The following is an 8,375-nucleotide window of genomic DNA, read 5'->3' as shown; positions in this document are numbered from 1 at the left end:
ACTGTTTTTTATCTTTTTTTTAATTTTAAAAACTACATTATTAGAAGAAGCATTTCATTACAGCTTTAACATATTCAGTAACATAGTCCAGAGCAAGAGTACATCTCTTTCATAAATGGCTGTAAGTTTCTAGGTTCACAGCTGAATTAATACACTTATACAATATTGAACTCAGTATAAGCCCTGTAAGACATAAAATTGAATGATTTTTTTAACCTTTAAAAAAGATTTCCTTTTCTTTTTAGAATATATTGTTCCTTGCAGAAAGACTCATTGTCTTTGCTACTACTACTGAGATTTGAGGCATGCATCTCTAATCTGTATGTATCTGATTATTACTAGTCATAATCAGTTGCACTTGGATCCTAGGTGCCTGTGTATGTCTACAGTCATGTCTATAGTCATCGGGATTTCAGTGGTAATGTTTAACACCTCTACTAATTAACATGACATAAATTTCCATGCTTCCTCCTCAAATATAATACATTTAAAAATTTTTGTTGATTTTGTGTGTGTGTGCGTGTGTGTGTGTATCACACAGATATCCCAAATCATTTTATTCAACTATACACCACCTTCCCAGATGGCACCCTCCCATTGCCTCCCACCCCCCACTAGATCCCTTATACTCTGAGATCCATGCTGTGTTTGGCTGTGTTGTCATCACCCCCAGCCATTCCCAACTATTTGTCCATCTGGTGAATCTAGTAAACCTATCTAGAGGTCTTTTTTTTAGGGAGGTCAGCTGTTCCTCATCTAGCAGCAATCAATTTTCAATATTCCTTTAGATAAGATTGGGGTCTGCTGTTCATTTTCCCAGTTCAATGATGTCTTACTATCTGGGAGTCCCTTTGACCACCCTGGCCAACAACTCAAAAGAAGGTATCTCCTATCTGGCATTGTTGCTTGTTATGTAGCCTTTAGCTATACATATGGACTCTTATGAAATTATGTTGGTCCATTTAATCTTTGGTTATACTTTTCTTTTGGGTGTTTAAGGCCATAGAGTTGGCCCAGATAAACTGATTTATTTTTAGTCTTAAGGTTGTTTGTGGATCTGTTCCTCAGGGGTCACATGGGCTTGGGAGGAGCCCTTGGCTCCTTTCTTTTACCAGTTCCACCTATGTGAAGATAAGTCAAAAGTCATGCTCTACCATGGTTGGCTTTGCTTGGAAGCATGGAGGAAATGATTCCTCTGTGTTGACCCTCCTCTTTGTAGACTGGACACTGGTTCAGGTCCATCTGGTAGGGTCTCCTCGGCATCCTTGATCAAGGGGACAGGTGACCCATCACAATTACAGGAAATTTTGAGAGATGCTCATAATCCCCTGGAGCTAGTCTACCTAGGAAGGCAAGGAGCAAAAACTGTCCTTTATGTTCCTCTGACTCAATTAGGCCTCAAAGTATGTCTGTTATAGGCCTCAAAGTATGCCTGTTAAACATCCATGAACTTTAGTTCTACCAGTCTGGTACTTTTAATTACTGTGTGTCATGTAGATAAATCTTGGGCAATGACTTACTGTTCTCAGATAAACCTTACCTAGACATATATTTCTTGATCTGCTATGTATATTTTGTAGGTAGGTTGTAAGAGTAATATGGTTCCCTCTGGTTTTTAAAACTAGCCAGACATTATTTATCTCTCATTTTGGAAATGGGGGAAGAATATCTTCAGAACCAGAGGTGGTGGATGACCACAAGGAATCTGAGTTTATTAGACAGCTGATCAGTTACTCATATGACCACCCAGAAATGGTGACAACATTCACAAGTTTCACGCAAGCTCAAACCACACAAAGTCACAGTATAATCATGAGGAAATAGGTAAGAAACCTGAATCCAACCTAAGGAAATACTGTTCGTTTATTTTTTCTTGACAAACCATCTCAGCTCCTCATTTTCTTATATGTAGCATCAAACGCAGGCATAAAATTGCCTTATAAATATTAACTTATGGTTAATTAGTCTTTTTATTTGAAAGCATGAAGCAAATGCCTGTCCTGTCAACTCATGCATACTAATTATAAGTGCAGCTTTATGGTGTTCACAAGGAAATGATAGTTTAATCTTAGCCCTGTCACTTCTTCTTGTAACAGATAAGATCTGGCAGCTCAGTGTCAAAATGATTGTCAAAGAGGATTATTTCAAAGACTTAGATTCTTAATTGTCAAAACAATAACTCAGAGAAAATCATATTTAGATGGGATATTCAATACTTCATTCTACTACACAGTACCTTTATATTTGAATAAAGGAGATGTGAAATTGCAGTCCAGGATGTAACCAGAGCAGTTGATACAGGCATGTATTAAAATGGCCTTTCCTTGCATTTCTTTTGTTTTATTACATATAGCATGAGTAAAGCCTCAGTTTTCTAACAATGATTTTCTTCATTCATTTTATTTGTACACACAGTTCAATACTGTGCTAAAATAATTTGAAAATTTTGGTAGGTAAAAGTGGTTCTTTGAGTTTTGGTCTATACCACCAGGTATGGCATGCTTGGATATTTTATTTTCCCAAATTAAGTTTTCTTAAATAGTATGCAAAAATCCAAATTCATATTAAAAGATATTTTAGCTTTCAGATCAGAAATGTGTTTTAGATTTATAATGCTAAAACTAAAAATTGTTAGGCATTATATTAGTTATTATACATATGTGCTACCATAAACAGACACACACACACATACACACACACACAAGAACTTTCAAATCTCACATCAATGTTATAAAAATATGCTATTACTAATCTTGATTTGGGGACAATAAAATTGCTGTTTGGAAAGACATTAATTGCTCTAAGTGACAGAATATAGAAGCAGAAACTGTAAACCAGCATAAATTAGCTGTTAACAGCAGTTAAGACCTTAATCATGATACAATACTATTTTTTAATATTAATGTATCTATTATTTCTTTTTGATAATTTTAGCTTACTACTCATTCAAGGAAGGATTAACTACAGATAACTTCAAGTGATAACTAAGCCTGTTATGTATAATGTAAATAATTAAGAATATTCAAAATTTCAGAGACTTCTAGGCCTCTGGGACCTTGTTCATATGAACTTGCAGCAATGGTGACAGCTTGCACAGTACCCATCCTGACTCAATCAGATCAAAACCCAGCATTGAACTGGGGAAATGGGCAGCAGGCCCCAATCTTAGTCAAGGAAAAATTGGCAACTGATTACTGCTAGGTGAGGGAGAGTAGATCTTCTTTAAGCAAGTGAATCTATATGGGCTGACTAAATCCCAATGGATGAACTTGTGTGGAAGGACATCTGGGTACAAAGCTTGACTGGCTAGGCCTTAACCATAATATATGACAGAATGCATGAAATCTTGGGGCAGGGTTAAGGGAGTTGCAGAGAGTGTAAATATGACATGCACAAAACTAAACAAAAAACATTTATTAAGAAAAAGAAATTTGGGGTTGGAGAGATGGCTCAGCAGTTAAGAGCTCTGACTGCTCCCACACAGGACACAAATTCGATTCCCAGTACCCACATGGCAGGTAACAAGTGTCTGTAACTCCAGTTCTGGAGGAATCCAATGGACTTCTTCTGAACCCCTGAGTTCCGTGGGCATTTTACGCACAGGTGCAGTTACATAAATGCAGACAATGTACTCATATACATAAAATAAAAATAATGATTAAAAAAAAGAAATTTTGTAAACTGTATTAATAGTTCCATGCATAGACCCTACTAAAATTTCCTGCTGATTCTTACTGATATCCTGTGCCTCTTTTCTCTTCTTTCTTGAATTCTTTCTTTGTTTCCTTCTCTCACAGTATGTTTCAACATCCATGTCTACTGCGCTCACTGAAAACACTCAGCATCCTTTCACCTGAGAACCTGGAGAAACATGGTTTGGCACAGATCCACTCAGTGCTTCTGTACTTTCAGCGCTCTGTTGCAGGTTCCTGTGACCCTGAATCTGCAGGGTCATTCAGCAGAGTTAATCAAAAAGAAATAAAAATGAAGACCATGGGTTTTACCCTGGGTCTGTCCTTGAGAGATCACTGCAGATGAGCAGTTTTCCTAGTCAAAAGCCACCGCCAACAGCGCCAGAGGAACTGCTGTTTCCCCTTCCTCCTATTCTTTCCCTTGCTCTTTTTCTCTGGACTCCTCCTCTCATTCCTTCCCTGTTACTAGCTCAGGGGTTCTGGAATCTTCCCACTAGCTTTCCTGTACTCTGTTACCACATTTACAAACAATGACTTTATTAAACTCTTCTCAAATGAGTCATTTTGAGCGAACTATTAAACTTTGAGTAAACTAGTGTGTGTGTACTTGCTCTTTGGTTCACAGCTCTATTTTTCTTCCGGAATTCCACGTGGCTAATCCTTCACTTCTTTGAAGTTGTTGTTGACATATCGTTTTCTTAATAAACCCGTCTTCACAATTTTATTTAAAATTTGCTTCCGCCTCATTCCAACACTTTTCACTCAATTCCAATACATTATGTCATTTCTTCATCAAATAATATTGAACTAAATCTGCATAGGTGTTATGAGTGATGACTTTGTTTCTCATAAAACTATGTCATAAGATTCATAAGAGGGAAGACATTTTTTGTCTGTTTTGTTCATTGATATATTTTGGGCTTTAGCAGTGTTGTTTCCATGTAGTTAAAAAAAAATCAATGAAATTCATTGTATAAAATTGAAGAGTTAATGTAGTGAAAATACATTTAACCACAGTGCCCCCATAGTTTAGTGTCACTAAAATGGTTATTTTAGAATAAGACACACTGTTTCAAAGGATGCCTCAGCCATTTGTTAGAAATCTTCAAGTAACTAAAAGTCCTGCTAAAATTCATTCTCTTTCATATAATTCTAACAATATTTTCAGGACTGTGGTGAGGCCATAGAATGCCTGTATTTTTAATATTTTATTTATTATTTTTATTTTATGTGTATGAGTGTATTGGCTGCATGTATGTGAGTACACCTGTGTTGTATAATGCCATGGAGGTCAGAAGAGGGCTTCAGATTCCTCTTGAACTGGAGTACTCACCACGTGGATGCTGGGAATCAAACCCAGGTCCTCTGCAAGAGCAGTCAGTGCTCTTAACCACTGAGCCATCTCTCCAACCAGGAGGCCTGGGTTTTTTAAATCCACACGTAACTCTTGGTTTTATCGTATTTGGTGATGTTATACACTACCTACATTATGTAAGACCTGAAGAGAATGACTAAGTCACATCATGAAAACAATGAAAGCAAACAAGCAATGTCACCATAAATGCTTCCAATCACTTCCTATATATTATCTTTATTTCTTCCTGACAGTCTCTGTTTCCTATGTGAAGTGATGGTCTTTCCACACTTAATTAAACATAGCAATTATTACCAAAAAGCTCAGTTATCAAAGGGTAAATATTCTAAAGTCTACTCAGAGTATTTCCCTATAAGTACTCAGGTATCGTAGGAAGGAACTCCGTAGTTAGAATTGTATTAGTTTAGTTATGTTAGTTAAAGATGATAAAATCATTAAAATTATACGAAATTATTTTTTTCATATTTTATTTATTATTTTTATTTTATGTGTATGTGTGTATTGCCTGCATGTAGTAAGAGCACCTGTGTCTTGCAGTGCCCATGGAGAACAGATAGGACTGTCAGATCCCCTCGAACTGGAGTTAGGGACAGTTGTTAGCTACTATGTGGGTGCTGGGATTTGAATCTGGGTCTTCTTCAAGAACAACCAATGTTCTTAACTGCTGAGCCATCTCTCCAGGCCCCAAGTTTTTTAAATTATCATTTTTCCATGACACCAAGTAAAAATTATTGAGTGTTTATTTCTTGTTTGGACTGTTAACTTTTGAGATTAAACTTTAAATCTTATTCTTGCCAAATATATAAGGGTTTTATTTTTCATAATGCAATTTTATTTTCCTGATATGTTAATATATTAAAAATTGAGTGTTATTAGGTAATTAACTTTTATTTTTATTTAAATATATCTGTAGTTAACTCTTAGATTCTTTTTAAATAGACAAATATATAAAGTCAAATTGATATCATCTGGATGGTCCATAAACAACTCAAAGTGAAGACAAATTAAATTGAATTGTCTATCACCTCCCTCAAATTCAATAGCAAGCTTACTACTCATCCTTTATAGTTGGGCTTGCTTAACAAATTAGACAATTACTAATAGTTTATTTTATGTTGATATAGTTAAATACCTAAAAGTATGTGGTCTATAAGGAACAGACATTTAATTAGCTTACCAATTTGAAGGCTGGGAAGTTTAAGAACAGCATCTTTTCAGGACCTTATCTCCATAATGCTACAAGATAGGACATCATATGAGGAGACACATCCAGTATGAAAGAGAAAGCTCACTTTTATAAGAAGGTTGGTTCTTCAGTTTTCCACTAATCCATTTAATTCTGAGTAAACTAATCTGTTCAGGTGTGAAAAATACCCGTGACTTAGGCCCCACATCTAAATTCCATTAAGGTATAATTTTTGACTATTAAATTTCTAACATATAATTTTAAGGTACATATTTAAAACTCAGAATCTACTAAAAGCCAAAATTTGATTCACTCTGACTTCATCGATTATTGTCTGAATTCCTGGAAAAACTAATCTACTCATATGCAGATATGAACATTTCCTACAGATTATGAACCATAACAGCTTCCTGTTATAGATAAACATTATATCCTAACTTTCAGCAAACTTAAAGTATTAAAAAAAACAACTTAAAAATCAATAAATTTTTTATTTTCCAATAACAGATTTTTCAAGAATGAAATTAGAAGAAGTGTCCCATTCATGATAGCTTCAAAAAGTATAGAGAAATATATCTAATTAAAGAGGTAAAAAATTTCTGCTGTGAAAAGTTTAAGACACTTAAAGAAGTTATTAAATATTATGCTAGAGGACGGAAAGGTGTTTCATGCCCATAGATTGGCTGAATATTAGTAATCTACAGATTTAATGTTATCATAAAAATCCCAATGACATTCTTCACAGAACTAGAAAAAAATAATTCATAAATTCATACAGAAACACAAAATATCCCAAATTGCCAGAGTTCCTAAACGTAAAGAACAATTCAGGCATTATCACAATGGTTGACTCAAACTATAGCCACTACACAGCCATAATGACAAAGACATTATGATGATAGAACACAAATAAATATGTGGAGCAAAGGAGTATATAAAAGTACCCAGAAATAATCCCACACAGTTATGGCCTCATGATATTTGGAAGGGATTCAAAAGTATACACACGAATAGAAAGACAGCCTCTTCAACACATGGTGCTAGAAAGGCAGAACCATTAATGCAAAAGAACCATTAGATCCATATCTCTCACTCTGGACAGATATAAATTCAAAATGTATTAGACTTCATTATAAGCCCAAAAGGCTGAAATTGTAAAGTAGACACAAGGGAATGCTTCACCATACAGGAATATTCAAAACTTTTCCTCAAAGTGTCTTAAGAGCACAAGAAATGATCCCCTGTAACTAACAAATGAAGTTATATGAAATTATTATCCTTCTGATAAACAAATCATCAGGGGAAATTGAAAGTAAAGCACACAGATTAGGAGAAAAGCTTTATCCGACTATACGTCGTACAGATGATTAATATCTGCAGTATATGAAGAACCGCAAGTTAAAAGCTAATAAATGAATCTTCTGGTGAATAAAGGGTTAATTCTAAACAGATAGTTCTCAATAGAAGAAACACAAATGGTCAATGGATATTTATAAAATGTTCGTCAGCTTTATCCATTAAACAAAAATGAAAAGTGATTTGAGAAGCCATCTCATCAAAGTTAGAATTGCTAAAGCTAAGAAGGTAGAATAAATCAAAAGCTGGGGAGAATGTAAGGAAAGTTTGCTCATATTCACTCTTGTGGTAGTATAATTCAGTACAGTCATGGTGGAAATCAATATGGGGGTTCTCAGAGAAAAACTAAATTTAAGGATATGACCGAACTATACAACTCTAAATACATGCAGAAGGGATTCTAAGTTCTTCCACGAAAATATTTGCACAGCCATGTTTATTGCAATGCTATGCACAATAGCCTGGAAATGAAAAAAAATAAAGGCTGTGTGTTTGTCAACATATCAATAGGTAATGAAAATTATATATAGATAGATAGATAGATATAGACAATGAATTTATTTCAGCTACAAATAAATGAATGACAGTTATAGCAAAATGAGTGGAATTATAACTTGTTATAATAGGCAAAGTAAGTATCAGAAAGACAAATATCATCTTTTTTCACCAATGCAGATATTGGATTTTAATTTTTATATATGTGTACACACAAGTGGGGAGGAGTTGTAAGGAAACTAAAAAGGAAGGTGTGAGATGGGAAAACAGA

This window comes from Nannospalax galili, unplaced genomic scaffold, assembly GCF_000622305.1.
Source record: "Nannospalax galili isolate Female #2095 unplaced genomic scaffold, S.galili_v1.0 scaffold433, whole genome shotgun sequence".
NCBI classification, from domain to species: Eukaryota; Metazoa; Chordata; class Mammalia; order Rodentia; family Spalacidae; genus Nannospalax; species Nannospalax galili.
The sequence above is the reverse complement of the archived record's forward strand: the minus strand, read 5'-3'. Positions refer to the sequence as shown.